Source organism: Prorops nasuta, unplaced genomic scaffold (genome assembly GCF_024137725.1).
Source record: "Prorops nasuta isolate Cenicafe-Biocafe unplaced genomic scaffold, Cenicafe_Pnas_1.2 PNAS00024, whole genome shotgun sequence".
Classification (NCBI taxonomy): domain Eukaryota; kingdom Metazoa; phylum Arthropoda; class Insecta; order Hymenoptera; family Bethylidae; genus Prorops; species Prorops nasuta.
The window spans coordinates 3,101,714-3,118,929 of NW_027116821.1; the positions used below are offsets into that span (position 1 = coordinate 3,101,714).

At 36.2% G+C, this 17,216-nt stretch overlaps 1 protein-coding gene across 2 annotated transcripts in view; it reads right to left on the minus strand.

The window, feature by feature from the left end:
- Window positions 1-17,216, minus strand: part of Hs3st-A (Heparan sulfate 3-O sulfotransferase-A) — a 49,761-nt gene that overhangs the window by 30,117 nt on the left and 2,428 nt on the right. The window contains exon 2 of one of the 2 annotated variants that reach the window (XR_010823972.1): window positions 14,948-16,764. The exons of the other annotated variant lie outside the window; for it this stretch is intronic. The gene's annotated coding sequence lies outside the window, so the exon portion shown is untranslated. Of the gene's footprint in view, window positions 1-14,947; window positions 16,765-17,216 lie in introns of those variants that run through there. 2 annotated transcript variants of the gene reach the window in all.

Sequence of the window (17,216 nt, forward strand, 5' to 3'; positions counted from 1 at the left end):
TACATGCTTTTACTTAATTAGAATAACTTGAGAATGTACAGCAGTAATTTAATTTCATTCTTGGCACTTTTAAGGGATTTTTTATTTTATTACACAATTTTTATAAAACGAGAGAGAGAGACAGAGGATTACATCAAGGTGATTTACGGCCGATATAAGTTTTCTCGTCATTGGGACAAGTGATCCTTGAAGCCACTTCCGGTTAATTGAAGATTACGTCGGAAAAGAGCAGTGATGAACGCGGCATTTCAACCTACGCGTGGCCTTTTCTACACCCACGGACACTACATGAAATTTTACGCTGCCATTTCCCGCCATTTGTTTCTGCCAGCTTTAAAAAAGCTTCCGACGTTATAAAATAGCCCGGCGAGCCTGCAGAGTCCCAACGAGATCCTGCAAGGAGCTTTTGCGTAAGAGGAAATAATATCGATTAAATAATTAGAAAATGGACGAATAATGTTCATTGAGAGAAATTGTGAGAAACGGTCTTTTTGAGAGTGGGTGGAAAAATTCTTTTTTACAGATGAAAAAAAGATATACCTCAGGGATCATTATCACAGGGTGGTCCTCTAATTCCAAGTAGATGCTTGCCAGAGAAACTGCGAAGGGTCTTTTGGGAATCGCTAGATATACGAGAAAGAAGCAACTGCAGGGCTTGAAAAAGTTGAGTGGGAGAACCTAGCTCCAACGCGAATCCAGCTAATTTCTCTCGAAGGCATGATTGCCTTAGCGAACCCCTCCACTATCCAACAAATTTTATCCAGACTCTAATTTTCGAAACGAATTTCGCAAATTCGGAAAATCTAACGTTATAGTCTGACTCGTTATTGAGTTATACTACTGAAATTTTCGGCGTTAACCCTCTCCACGGTATTGACACCACGCAATCTGAGTTTTCGAACCATATGACGTCACTGACACGAAAGAGGTTAATAAACAACGGAAAAAATCTGTTACAACCTAATATAAAAAAATGTAAATTCAACGAAGCTTTAACTATTGATTTTTTCTTCCATGGACAGTCCACGAAGGAGAGATATTCCACAGTGGATGCACTTTTCCCGAGAGTGCACGAGTGTAGCGATACTATCCCCTTAAGTCTACCTGTATCGAGATACCTTCCACTTATTTGTAAGTAAAGCACACCATGCTAAAAAAAGAGACCTCTTAACAAAGAACGCACTACAGCATAATTTTCAAGAAGCTATAGATTCTTGCCAAGATAAGCATGCATAATTAAATGAAGGAAAGTCGAGAAATTACACCATTATGCAAGAGCCTTTTTCGCACAGAGGTAGTAGGGGGGGAGGGGGTGAATTTTTTTCTTCTCCCATTTTCCTGCCATCAGCGATACTTGGATGTACGCCGTGTGCCGGCGGAAGAGAGAGACGATCGATCACGAAATTATTTTGCCGTTCACGTAGGTAGGAATCCCCGGCCCCGGCCAGCCTGGGAAATGGTAAAAAGATGATTTGCCAGCTCGGCCCATCCATCTCAATGCATTCCGCTTTTCCACACACAGCTCCCACAGTCACGAGAACTTTCCCCCTGGCCAATCACGAGTTCTCGCAATTCTAATGTCAAATTGATTTCATTGGAAGGACAAAAAAACTTGCCTTTCTTCCTCGACTCTCAACGTACTTCCGGTTCCCGAAGATCGACGATGTTACAAGGACGATGGTAAAAATTCTTGCGTAAGAAAAATGAGACCAAAATCAATCTGTCGAGTGAATTCTATTTTTAAGTGGACCGGAGGTTCAGACGTTCGAGAATATCTTCAAGTTTTTGTGGAATATAGACACGTTTTGTTCTATCGAAACTCGAAGTGTCTAAAATATGTCTAATGTACGTGTGGATGTTCTTGGGACGTACTGACGAATGTTCGTAGAATGCTCGAGTTATTAGGAATTAAATTGATTCGTTTTCCTTGTACCTTTTAATAATTAAATCGTTGTCAGAAAGAATTCAGTGAACCTTATACAAAATAAGATTAAAAATCAATGTTCTCATGGAATTAAAATGGATTATTCTTGTTATTATGAAAATTAGTGTGCCACATATTTCGATTTGGAATTTAGACCTTACATAATGTACAACCATGAAATTAGCTAGGGATCTTTTGAACCCTGTGTGTCCATTAGGGGATAAAATGCAATTTATTTAACGCTAGTCATGCTTCATGGTTGCACAAGTATTTATATATTTAATGTGACGTAAGCGACTCTGTATCTCGCTAATAATCCTCAAAGGCTTGAAATGCAGAGATTAATTGATATAAATAATACAAAATAAAAATTCGATCCTTACCAATGCTGAGACAACTCGATATAAAAATTTCCTCGGCTCATTTCCCACCAGATTTATTTCCCTCATTACTACTTGTCTGTGTTTTTTCGCCAAGAATGAAGTCTTCCAGACACGATGCACGATACGGTTTTATATTTTACTCGGAGAATTCTACCTGGAACATCCGAGGATTTTCTTTTTTACGACGCAATGATTCCTACGCTCATGGAAATTCTCGCGTAAGAAAAAACAGAAAAATCCGGTCGATTCACTTTGATTCCTTCCAATGCTCAGAGAACTCGATACAAATTTTCCCAACTCATTTCATCCCAGCTTTGTTTCCCTCGTACACGTACAGGCATATCCTTACCACCACTATATCAACGAAACACCAAGTTCTAGGCCCAACGCAAGGTATGACGTTATATTTCACCCTGGGAATTCCACGTGGAAAGTCCGAGGATTTTCCTTTTTACGAGCCAAATGGAAATTCTCGCGTAAGAAAAGGCAGAAAAATCCGGTCGATTCAATTTGATTCCTCCCAATGCTCAGAGAACTCGATACAAATTTTTCCAACTCATCTCGTCCCAGCTTTGTTTCCCTCGTACACATACAGACATATCCTTACCACCACTCTCTCTCTCAACGAAAAACCAAGTTCTAGGCCCAACGCAAGTTATGACGTCATATTTCACCCTAGGAATTCCACGTGGAAGGTCCGAGGATTTTCTTTTTTACGAGGCAATGATTCCTACGCTCCTCGCCACGAATCCAGGAAAAACTTTATCTTCCTTAATCACCCATAAGAATCAGTCCCCCTCTCTTTTTCCGATATTAGGAAGCCGAGTATGGAAAGGAAGATTTTCTCAGATTTTATCAAAGATAAGTTGGAAAACTACCGAGTAAAAACCTTCCTGCTTCCTTCGTTCCTTCCAATTTGTATTCTTCCAAAACGTGTCGTAGCACAATGGAGGGGGAGCCAAATAGAGAGATAGATCCGACGGTTTCTTGAGTGAAACGAAGGTCAGAGGGAAAATTTGAGGGTTGAAGTTCTCGTGAAGGGAGTGTGGAGGGGGTGAGAAAGGTCGATGTTAAATCTTTAAGCAAATTCGAGAGTCCCCTGGGTGAGATACGTACTTTGCCTCTATTGGTCAATGTTTCTGTCCACATTCTACCCTCCTCCCCCCTCCTACTCTCAACAAAAGAAAACATCCCTTTTTATCGGATCAAATTTCTCCCGATGCTTAATCCTGTCCCCAGACTCCATTTTTGCACGCGATGAAATCTTGCAATGGCCTCGAATTAATTGCGTCCATGCGAAAGTTTTGAGACTGCGATGGGTCTGATCAAAATATGCAAATTTTTGTGATTTACGAGGTGCTTCTTCGAAAGTTTGCGAACTTAAACCTTTCTGCGTCTGTGTGTGTGGTGGAATGTATCACTTTTTTTGTGTTCTGGATTATTACTCTCTGTGACTTTAATTTATAAGAAATATATGTGCAGTGTAGTTTTTCTATGATTTTTGAAGATACCAGGCCAATCACGAATTTTTAAATTAATTATGTTTTTTTTTTCTAGAATATATTATGAAAGAATTTTAATATACAAACAAGTATATTATTTATTTTCAAGGTCTTCGTTGCCATTCTGAAATTTAAACTCTGATTCGTAATCAGCTACCCCAAAAATATCCAAATAGAAATTTTAATTAAAAAATACAATAAAAAATTAACTTCTTTTTGAAAGTATTAATTATGCAATTAAACACATGATTCTATAAGATATAATTAAAAAAAAGAAAATAGTGTGTTCAGCTCCAACACTAGACTATTTTTTCTCCAATAAAGTCGAAAAACAATAATCCTGGTTAAAAATTGTCTCTCCCTCTCTCTCTCTCTCACACACACACACACACACACACACTAAATTATCGCGTATTTTATTTTTTTTGTCAAGAACTTTTTGCAGGGAGTTTTGGATGGGATTCGAGGGGAAGAGGAAATTTCTGTGACATTTACAGTCCGGACGACTGCGACTGTGGAATAAATTGTCCTCGGAGACCGATGCAACTTCGGGCAACACTCGAGTTGCGCTTTGAGAGTGAAGTGGTCCCCCATTGTGGATGCAGATGCGGAAGATTGGAAAAGGTGGCGGGTAGAATTTGCCGGGAAAGCGGTCAATGGTGATTAAGGCTCCCTCCAAAATGGGGGTCAACGGGATTCCAACCCTTACCAATAACCCCGATACACAGCTTAGAGTTCCCCTGTCTATTCTGAGAAAACGAAACACTTTCATCAGCTCGAAAAATACAGAATTTCCTGTCAAACGAATGTTCTCCAATTACACATCCATTTGGTCTTTAATTAAGCAACTGATAGTGGAAGTAAAGAATTAAAAATGATAACACGAAACGTTCTAATGATTTTAGACATTTTTAGTTATCGATTTTCTGCCTTGTATAATATTCCACTAGAATGAACCCAAATTATAGTGCAAAAGATAATCAGCTTCGAGTTCCCCTATTTATTCTGAGAAAACGAAACACTTTGATCAGCTCGAAAATTGCAGAATTTCGTATCAAACAAATGTTCTCCAATTATATATCCATTTTGTATTCAATTAAGCAACTGATAGTGAAAGTAAACAATTAAACATGATAAAACGAATCCTTCATGATGATTATACACATTTTCAGTGATTGATTCTGGCTTTTATAATATTCCACCAGAATTATCGTGCAAAAAAATTATATAGTATAAATGTCTTTTTACAATTAGGAATGACGTCACATGTGGAAAATATGAAAATGCTGGAAATTTTCTCGATGAAATAACGAGGAGAGCGAGGCAATTTTTGGGGTCAATTTAAAAACGAGAAAACAGGTGGGAGTGATAAAAATCAATAGATTAATAAAAAATTTACAGAAAATTTAAATAAAGGGAGATATTATAATTATAATTCTTAAAAATATTTTTAAATCACTAATGCAACAAGATTTCTCTTATTGCGTATTAAATTAATTCAAGAAAATGAAATAGAATTATTGCAGTATACGAAGTATCGATTTTAATATTACTCTAAAAATAACAAAAAGCAAGTAAATTTTGATCGTATAAATATATACATATAGTAAATTTAATGAATTAGTTTGAGTAACAAATTAAAAGATTAAAAAACAATCAGTTCAATCGACAAGATAAATTATAAACAACATAAATAAGAAACTAAACATAATTTGGAATTTTAATTATATTTAATAAAAGTGGAATTTCGTCAGGATCATTATATATAGATATGTATATAATCCAATTGGTCGGTGACCCTTTTCCAAAAAAATCCGGCAAAGTCGCACGTGGTGGTGGTCACCGAGCGATCCTCGCGACTTTTCCGTTGCGAGAAAAACATTTTCTTGCGAATGAAATTGGAAACGCGTATGTTGGTGGTGGTGAATTGACGAAGATTGGAAGGGGTGGGAGGAAAACGTCTGGTGAAATGGGCTGAGAGCTATAACCCTCCGAATAACCCCCTCCCTAACACCCTAACCCATCCAGGTTTTTCTCGCTTCTCTCTTCGACAGAAACTTCTTGAAACTCTGTAAACAGTCTGAATACTATTCGCACGTCTATATATTTTTATTTATCCACGAATTAATACGATATTCTTCCTCTGAAATTTCTAAATAAATAATTGCTTCCCTCTGTAATCAATTTCTTTCAACAAAATTACACGATATTTTTTTTTAATTCTAAACAAATAACAGCAAAGTTAGAAAAGGAATTTCCACGAATGTTCATAAATTTCTAAATCAGAATATAATTGCAAGGTTGGAAAAGGGTTTTTTGAATTCTCTCGTTAAATGCATGCGAAGAAATATCACGCTAAAAAGTGATCGAAGGATCGCTGACCTCTGTACATATATATATATATATATATATAGCAATGCTACAATCAAGATGATTTAGTGGGTGATTGTAATTTATTGACGGGTTTAAACGAGAATCCTGACAAGCCCCATAAATCCATCGTTGTACGCGATTATAATAAATACCACGTCTGGTTGTTGTAGCTGATGACCATCGAAGATCTCGATGATTCTGGTGATTCCGAACTGTATTAAAAAAAAATCACAGACTCAAGGTTCAAAAGTCTTCGTCTTTGGGACGACGAAACGTTGAAAAGGGGATGAAAAATGAGTTGAAATAAGCGAGAGAATTTTCAATATGAAAAAATATAGATGTGCGAAAAGGTTTGCGTAAATTGAAAATAAAAAGGGGCAGATTTAGATATGGAAAGAGCTGAATAAGAAGAGCGTGGGGAACTGTTTGGTTTTCGAGCTCTCACGTGCATTTATGTATTTTCTCACACTGAACCATATGAATTTATCTGGTGTTATATCAGCGAGTGAACACTAGGGCAAACGAGGACGCATAAACACCATCAAATCTCATTTTCTCGGTGTAAAAATTATCACACAACCAATTTCTGCTTCAGGGGTGACCCTGTTGTAAATTCTTGAAAGTTTAGATACTTTTTTACGAATTTTTTTAACGAGACAGAAATTACTAATTTTTAACTGTGCATAAACAAATAATTTGATAGTGTTAAAAGTTTAGATGAGCATTTAGAACAATGAGAATTATTAACGTATTGCAAATCGAAGGATCGAGGGATTTTGTGATGCTAGCTGCATATTTGATAAAAAAAATAATTTTTGCAAGGTTTTGGGTTGATTTAGAATAGTTGTACAGTTCCTTGAACAAATTTTTAATAACTCCACTGAAATAAGTGAAACAAATGGGGTGCTAACTTCACATGGAAGCTGACAGTCCATTTTTCATCCAAAACTAAATATAAACGTAGTTTTTGATGTGTCTTAAAAAGTTCTAGAGTTCTCTTGACTTTATTTTTCAAAAAACCCTGTATATTAGGAGCTAGTTTAAAAAAAGTATATATGAATCGTATAAAACAAGCAACGACCCAGAATCCACAGAGTTCCAGGGTCTACGAAAATACGATCTACTCGTATCTGGCAGAGGAAAGTTAAAACTGCTGAATTTCAGCCTCTACATTAACCCCTTTGGTTGGTAAAAAATGAAAACATCAACTTTTATGCAAACTTTTTACCTCTAACAAATTATTTTGTTCGGTTCAAATATAGTACGTAATCTAACCACACAAACTTTAATAAATAAAAGTCATTATTGTCTCGTAAAAAAAATAAAATACTTGCATTTTTCAAGATTTACTCTGGTACATCCCCTTAAGAATCCGTATTAGCGTAGTCTATTGTGCCTATATTTGCGTGCGAAAGAAATCGTGTATATCTCGCACACAGATGCCATTTAGGAGATTGTTATCGATAAAATTTGTGTATCGAAAGAAATTTTCTCTCCCTCTCAATTTACACACACATGGTCAAGAAATAACCATTGCAAAGGCTTCTATCGCTCCATCAGTTTTTAGAAAGTAGTCTGCTGGACACCTTGTGTAATATGGCGAACTTACATAGAAACGATCCAATCTCATTTGTGCACGTGAGCCTTTGTATCGTGTTGCATAATACTGGTGGGCAAAAAAGAAGATTGCTGAATGTATAGATATGGTGTAGATAGAAATCAAGCTTGGATTTCAGGTTAAAAGAAAAACTTTACAAATTAATGGATCGATCAAGGATTTTTTACAAAAATTCTAAAGAAATAATTCTTTTATTATAAAAATACATTTTTATCGTTTCCTGCTAATAAATAATATTTTTTAGGATTTCACTTGTTTCAGGATCAAAACTATTGATATATATTGACAAATATTAAGGTAAATTCAAGAAAGGTGGACAAAAGCGTTGTTTCATTCTTTGTGAAGGAAGCCAATTTCATTTTTAATTTCGCCTTTTGAGAGGTTGGTCAAAAGTTTTCAGTTTCTGATATAAGCAGAGGGTTGAAAGTTTCAAAGGTTTTTTTTGCATCAAGGTGTATTTGGTGTTGGCCATTCGCCTTACCTTTCAGCCCTGCCGAGTTTATTCCGATCCTTTTACGATCATCGGCCAGTCAAATCTCGCGTTTCGCGCCAAACGACACGATAAATTTCGCCATAAATCTATCATGACCCTCCCAAAAACTCTCCAATAATTCAGTTAGTTCCTCTAGCAGCGATATTGTATTGTTCGGTGTGGTTGGGGGGGGGGGGGGGGAAGTGGGCGGGGCATAATAACAGAAAATTGGCAATTTTTTTGAAACGACCTGTATAGTGGAAATGTAAAATAGAAATTACGTCGCGGGAATAAAATTGAGAGAAAAGTTAGTGATTATACGGATAAGGGAGGAAAAATTACGCAATCTCTCGAGAAGGTTCATAAAAGTTTTATGGAAGAACGGTGTCGCTCGCATCCTAATTCGCGCGGCGATGTTATAAGTTTCAAGAGAAATTTCAAACGGTAGGTGGGGAGAAAATGTCAAGTTTTAAGAATGCATTAATGTATACTCCGAGAGAGAGCTAGCTCACCCCCCACCCCCACCACTCGACAAACCTTGCGACAATGGCTGCCTGATGTGGAGCACCTCGAGATATATTCCACATTCACTCTTTCGATTTAAAAAAATTTTAATGCTTTTGCGCAACGTCTCTACTGGCTTATAAATCATTGATTTGCAAACTTGGCAAACATTGTCATTAAAAAAAGGAGGTGCACTCAAATAGCTTGAAAACGATGAGACATTATATACAATATAAATAAGACACTTGTTGAGTACTTATATATAGAAAGTGCTATCCTTGATTATATTTGCATGACCTTGAAAAGTGCCCTGAAGGTCATACGAAGGTCATTACGATTATTTTTAGTAGTTTCGGTATTTTGCATTGCACATTGTTGCAGCTGACCCAAAGAGATTTAAAAAAATTAGATTAAGTTGTTATTTCAACCAATTATTCGATATATATTGCAATTTGAAAATAAGTATATGAGGGATTATGTGTGTAACGGTCGTGCGCGCTAAATTCAACCAAAACCACATCTGTATGCAATTTCAAAATTCCAAATATTTATTGTGCAACTGAAAAAATTATAAATTCATAAAGAATCTTTTGGAAAGTTCTCGAAGAGCTACAAAAATATTCAGTAAAATTAGGGATTCTACTTGCTACAATCTTCGTGGCTATCATATGACCTTCAGGGTACTTTTCAAAGTCCCTTTCAATATAATATAAATATAATTATATAGAACAGTTTTTTTAATGTAGTCAACAAGTGCCTTATTCATTTTTTTATGAAATCATACGATTTTCAAAATATTTACGTGTATCGACACTTTTGACACACTGTGTATAATTAAACGACGATCATTATAATATTATTAATGGGAATTGATCGAATTGTAGGACGGAGATAGAAATCAGATCAAGGAAATTGAGCGTGCTCCATCTCTCAATAGTGAACAACCGGTAGTTTGCGAATCACTGCTGGTAATTAGTGATACTTTTTCAATTATAAATATGTTAAATTCTTAAAACTTTTTTTTAATACAAAATTTTAATAAAATTATATTTTGTTTAAAAAATAGTATTACGTGAAAAATAGAACCAAATGTTTATAAGGTTGTATATTTTGTTAGTTCGTAAAATAATAAAGCTCTATACAAGTAGATCTTTTGACTCTGAGAATGTTAAATTGATCACACGTATAAAATGTTGGCTTTTAATTATTTTATAACATGTGTATTTTAAGTTATCATCGATATTATTTAATCTATTCCGTATAGTCATTATACGTTTTCCAGACATTAAAATATTCAGTTTCGTATTTTTTGCCACAGTTGACTAATTATTTAACGTACGACCTATTTTTTATGAGCACAGTATGACTCATAACTGTTCTGTTATCTTTATGCATCATTTGTATCATAATGCATTGTATAATATATTTCAATTAGAAGGTGCTGCAGCCTTACGTTCATACAACAAAATGAAGACGAGTTGAAACAATTGAAGAATTTTTACAATAATTCACAATTACGAATCTTTGGGCTTTTGAGAAACACGATTACTAAAACAAAGTTAATAAAACCAAAGAAAATACATTTTCTAAAATAATTAAATAAAAAAAATTGTATACGTGCGATCAATCTTACGTTTCCTTCATTTTCAGGACCAAAGAACACCTTTCGTATCCTCGTGCTTTTAGATTGCGAGCGTAGATTGCCAACTGCTGCTCCATCTTAGTAGTGGAAACGAGATAAACAGGCTAATTGGAGTTTAATGATAAAAATAAAGTAAACGGGTAGCAAGGCTGAAGTTTAATTGACTTCGCGACAAGCATTAGTAGGCTGGAATTTAATTGGCTCCGGTGCACGCATTAGTAGATTTCCCACGTACAACGCGTGGGCACAAATTTCTCTGTACAGGAAGTAGAAATGGACGTGTATGGGTCGTGGCCAAGACTGCAATTAGCTCGTGGCTTGGTAACACATAGGAATAAGAGCGGCGGTTCTTCCTCGAGACAGCTGCTGCAAGCTTGAATCACTATTTTCCACAGCGAAGTGATTTATTCAGCACGTATACACATAGTCTCGTACCCTGAAGAATCTTCCGGAAGAAGATATACGTCATCGAACGGACCGAACAATGCGGAGAACCTGCTAAAAGGGCCAAGTGTCTCGCTTCTCTTTCGAACCCTTTGAATGCAATTAGCTCATGGCTTGGTAACTGTTGAGTAAGTGAATTTGTAATATTTAAACTTGGCATGTTTGAGAGTAGACTAGTGCCAGTTTTACGAAATGGCGGCAGTTCCGTTTTCCGGTTTCTAATGACGTCGTACGGTGCAATAGCACAGTAAGTGTAAAGTAAGAAGTTGTTTTGTATCTAATGAATCCTAGATCAATGCCTATACAGAACGCTTGACTAAACGTTGTCCTATAGACATATCTTTTAGTCATTCAATTGACTACAAGACGTCTAATAGATGTCTTTAAATCATTTGGTGCTGTATGGGTGAGTAATAAGTGTACACTCTTTGGGTTACCTAATTATTAACAGAAGTGTAAAACACAGTAAAATAAAAGTATAACATTCTTCCCAATTAGAGACATTTATTGTGGTATAAAGTATCATCTCCTAACCTAAAACTCAACAGTAACACAAAGGAATAAGAGCGACGGTTCTTCCTCGTGACAGCTGCTGCAAGCTCGAATCACTATTTTCTACAACGAAGTGATTTATTCAGCACGTATACACATAGCCTCGTACCCTGAAGAATCTTCCGGAAGAAGCTATACGTCATCGAACGGACCGGAACAATGCGGAGAACCCGCTAAAAGGGCCAACAGCTTCTTGCTTCCCTTTCGATCCCTTTGAAAGTTGCTCAAGGCTATCCAAACAGGTTTTAAAATTGGATGAGAAGGAATCAGCAAAAATGTCAAGCTCGTAAATCCGTCGGTTCCGGTGGGAGGTGGCAGCCGGAAGTTGAAATTGAACGACGACGGGAATTCGATTCTTAACGCTGCCCGACGACGAAGAAGGTCTGAACGAGTTAGTCTCGACCACCGGTAACGCGTTCTTCGAGTGTTATCCACTAGGAATACGCAAAAATACCGGGCTGGACCCGAAAAGAGAGACTTTCAGACGAATCTTCAGAAGTTGTAATTAATGTCCCGAAAGTCCGTTGGAAAATCCAGACAAAGTTCATTGAACTATGTTGATATATATATTATAGTCTACAGAGAACGATAAAAACCTTCTGTAAATAAGGATTTCGGTATACAGTGTCTTTATACCTTCCCTCTGTGCATAAACAGAGGTTTTCTTGGAAAAGTGCAATGCTGAAGAGGATGCGTTTGTATGTATAAGAGGACGGAGAAATTATTCAAGAGTCGATGAATTTGGATTATGAAATATCGCAGAGAATGCGAGTTTCTCCATGGGGGTTTGAGACACGAGTTTCACGAGGGGCGGGCCGGGGCGAAAATGGGAGTGGCGAGGCGGCTGAAGGGATATTATACAGTTAGTAGCTGTTGCTAGCTGTTAAGATTATGCGCGATTATGCATGGATGTTACGTTTCACGGAAATTCCCGTAAAGTCGGGAATATCTTGCGCCAGAATGGAAGCGCAAGAGTAACCGGTAAAGGAACAAAGTACCCTCTTTATTTTTTAAGAGGTCACGCTAGCTCTTATCTTTACTCCGTCTCTTTGAATTATTCCCTCAATACTGCGTCCTCTTCATCTAACGCAATCTTATAACGAGATATCCGGCCTCCGGTAAAAACTCGCATCAAGCATTCCACTCCCCAACAAAATACACATATTTAACATCTAAACAACCTTCCATTTGTACAGGGTGTGTCCGTAAAAGTGCGTCCAAATTACCAACCCCCTAACTCTTCAGCTTCGGGATAAAGCTGAAGAGTCGCGACCAGAAATATCACAACGATAAGAAGGCTCTGTATTTGGATAAGAAACATGGTAGGTTCAATATTAATTTTGCTTTTGGTGGACGTTCCATCGGAGTTCCAGGAACTCTTGCAAGTTCTCCAAAGTGCTTTTTCAGGTTGGGGTTAGAGTGGTCGATATGAAAAACGATAAGCGTCGATTTAAGAGGAAGAAAGAGAAGGGTTGGGGTTGGATCGGTGCGATAAAGCGTAGTAGGCGCCAGTTAAAATAGCCCCAGCCTCTTTTAACGCCCTTCACGTAAAAGCCCCCCGTTTCCACCCCCCACCCTCCCACACACCCTCCTCACCACTCCGACAATCCTCTCTAACAACCGACGACAGAAACTTCTTCTCCACTCATCCAATGAAACTTTCTCGCGGGATTATCTTTTCCACTCGCTTCCCCCCCTCCCCACCCTCATCCCCATCAACAACGAAATATTCTCATTTTACGAGGGGCTAATTAGATTTTCCCCACCATCTTGCCCAACTTTTATTTCGCACGAATCCTCCTTATTTCAAAACCCGCACGACTCAAGATCCATCTTTCAAAACTCAAGGCGTAAAAGATTTTCGGTGAGAAAGAGACGAAAACGGAATATGCAACGCGATCTTGTTAAGGAAATGACTGAGAGGGAGGGGGGTGAGAGTTTTGCTTGTTCCAACGGAAAGGGTTGGAAGTCGGTAAAGATGGAGGGGGTTGGTACACTTGGAGGCTCAAGCGCACTTGAAAGAGTTCATCGTACCCGAGCTATATTATGTTGCTATATACACGTTTGTTACTTTGATGCGTGCTAAAACTCGTCTATACGCGTGTATCATCGGAAAACCGCGGAAAAACGAGGAAACCCTTCCTGGATATATTTGCCTCGAGACTGACCGAGATTTCTAGCGGGAGTAAACCGTCATCTAACCTTTTTATCTCGCGATCCGAGAAAAGCATGCAAATTTTTGCCGAAGGAAATAAAATCAAAAGTTTCGATAACAACATTTTTAGCAAGCTTTAAGACTTGAAAATTTTATCAGCATCGCGTCAGATAAGATAGACACGTCTGTTAGGCTGATGGTGTATTTTGTAAAAAATGTTTTTATATCTTTATAAAATTCCAAAATCTTTTACTTACCATTTTTATACATTTTTTTTACTGCGAATGGCCTTTTCTTTCATTAAAATGGACATTAAACCTTCCTTTCTTCAACTCAGATTTGTAATTAGCGTCCTAAAACATCCTCGTGTACTGGATGTAACGTTAGTGATAAGTTCTACATTGTTAATAATTTAGATGGATCGTATTGGATCCACTCGTTTCGAAGTTTTTATTTTTGATTTCACTTACAATTAATGATACTAAAAATCACTTAAACCTGGAAATTATATAATTAAAATTGGAAAAGGTATATTTCTATCATGGAAAGGTTAAGTATACGTTTAGCTCCTTATGAATTTTGATAATAATTCTATCCTTTTAGATACTTTTACTCAAAGGTGTTAAATATACTATTGCCAGTTTGACGAAATCCTATAAAGACATAGGTGGAAGAAACGTAGTTATAACGCTTACAAACTGATCTTTGGTCATGGTTAAAAGTATCAATGTTAAAAATAATTGTTATTTTTAAACGATTAAAAAATGTTATACTTCTAATTTTTCCTTCAAGATTAACTATAAGTCCCATAAAAATAGCTTTAACTCCATTATTTATGGTACTCTTAAGTGTGTCAATGAAACTTTAGTTATAACTGACGATTTCCTATTCTTTAAACCATTATTATCCTAGTTAAATGAATTATTACACAGAATTTATAAACTAAAGACTGCGGAAATAATTGATTTATTTTTTATATAAGAAAACTACCCTTCCTCTCCAAAAATATTTTTTTGTCATAAATGTCGTTATCCCGCAATTTTAACATTTAAATAATGACTGAGTGATTCTAATGGTTGTAAAAACTCAGAAATGTTAGTAATATACTTTTTGTGCAAGTTATTCCAACAATGCTTTACGCTATAACATTAATTTCTATTCAAAAGCCCATTTTGTATGGCCTTGTCACTTTCTAAACCTTTTATTATTCAAAATAATGGGTGGTTTTTTATTTCAGAATTATTTGTATTCCATCCAATGTTAACTGAATCAAGCATGCTTGTGCCAGAACTTTTGGTTTTTATGCAGAAACCTAATTCTTGTGTCCAAAACTGTGATTTCTAAAGTTTTTATATTATCAAAACAATTATTGCGTGGCTTTACACGTGGAAACACTGAAGAATTAAGTATAAAATTATCAGGAACTTTGAATTATCTTATTGTTTATATATATATATATATCACCAAAAGACACAATATATTATTTTAGACCTCTATATATTCCCAGTGAAATTGACAAACTATTTTTCAAAGTTTATTTATCCAAGGTAAATCAATAGAACCTTTAAATTTCGTCAGGAACTCTAGAACTCTCCAAGAAGAAATCAGAACTCTTGAAAAAAAAGTTTCTTTAAAATAGGTGTCCAGCTTCACACACCTGGTAACATTTCAAGATCCTTTTATAAAGAACGTGTGAGGCAGTCTGTCGAAATTCATGCTGGGTCAGCAGCACCCTACGAGACTTTTATCTATCCCAACAAAAATTCTAGTCGAGTATCAGTGATCCATATCGTTGAACTACGTTGACTATTTCGGTACGTGAACGAAATTAATAACTTAACAATCGTAAACGAACCTGAAGATTTGATTTATCGACTAACAGCACTTTAAAAGAGAATATTTATATTTGTATCCTGAGGCACGTAGTTTTACTTTAGCAACGCTATATAATCAAAAGAACGTTATTAATTAATACATTCGTTATACTTAATACCTATGATAATTGTCAGTCATTTAATGACACGAGAATAACCAACTTTTGCTACAAAAAGTAAGAATAATCATTGAAAAAGTCGTAGCCTTCATGACAATTCGTGGAAACGAAAAATTATTAATAGAAAAATAGAATAGAGAAACAATATTAAAATTCGTAGAGCTTATATCTACTATGTTGTGAGAGAAAAATATTGTTTATTTTTGTATAGAGCTTCTCATATATATACACACAAACGTGCACAAAAGGGGAACCAATGTTATCGTTTCTTCGCTGTTGATTCATGGAACAAGAGATAAACGAGAATATTATTGTTTTGTTCGCGCGAAGGAATGGAATCTATTCCAAAAATTCGCTTGAGCTGTTGCCATTATTACTTTTCGAAGAAACTCTTCTTTCTTCTCAACAGCCAGAAATATTATCAAAGCTTTTTTCGGAAAATATCGTCTTTTTATAAATAAGAGTGTAAATATGTATATATATCGAGTTCCGTTGGAGATAGTTTTCCCGGAGAACAGATGTAATCCATAAAAGCTTCCGTTTTAATTTCACTCTACTCGCCTATCTCGACTATTTCGCTCCAATTACTATTCGCGATGGCTGGAATAATTGCTGCCCACTTTTATCGCTAAATAAATGGTTGGCTCTGGATAAATTATTTTCTCCAGTTGTAAAGGCCTGCTAACAAAACCATTTCTTGCAATTACACAACGAGATAAATCAATTTACTCATCCTCCTATAAAATACCTTCTCCATTCATTACAACTCGAACTTCACCATGTTCCGAACAATCGTATCAAGTACATCGTATTATCCCAAAGCACGTGATCCGATTCAATTAATTTATGGAAAAAATTCAGCTTTCGACAGTCTTTATAAATAATGCACGAATCATCTCCCGGCGTAGGAGCTCTCTCTTCTACAGAATTTTCAAGCTGGCAAACAAAATTTTAAATGCAACGAGAAAATCCCTATAATAATTGTCAAGCTTGTGTGTACATTTTCTCCGTAGCAATTTCATCCTGTCAACAATTCCCGGAACCAGGAGAAACTTTCTATTATCCCGGCAATATTTCCAGGATATTCAAAGCTCCTGCACAACGAGAGTTTTCTTGATAGGTATACTATGACTGGGATGTTCTCTCTACCGGTAAATTGTACGCCATCTTTACTTCTATGTGACATTCGCTTTAATAAGAGCCTAAAAAAAAAGAAAAACAAAATATAAATAAAAACGAACTTTGAAATTCAATATTATATACTTAGAAAAAAAATATGTCAAAAGATACAATATTCGTGTAAATGAATTAGATTTGGAGGTTTTGATATTCGAGTTTGTCCCGAGAACGTGCAAAACGGAAGTGCATGACGATGGGTTTCAATGGCGCCGACGTTCTTCATACGGGTGACAAGGAGAGTGTGGGAGGTGGTGAAGGGGGGGAGAGATATGAAAATTTAAGCTTCGCGTCGTATTCCAATCCGAAAAAGAGGAGAGATCTGTGATAATCTTTTTCGTTCCTCTCCCCCCGATTCTATTAGGTAGATACCTGAATAGGAAAGTTGATAAATTTCTTCTTTAAGGGCGATAACGTTAAGCAAATAGATAAAATTAAATTGTAAAAAATTGTAATAAAAAAGAATGAAAAATGAGGA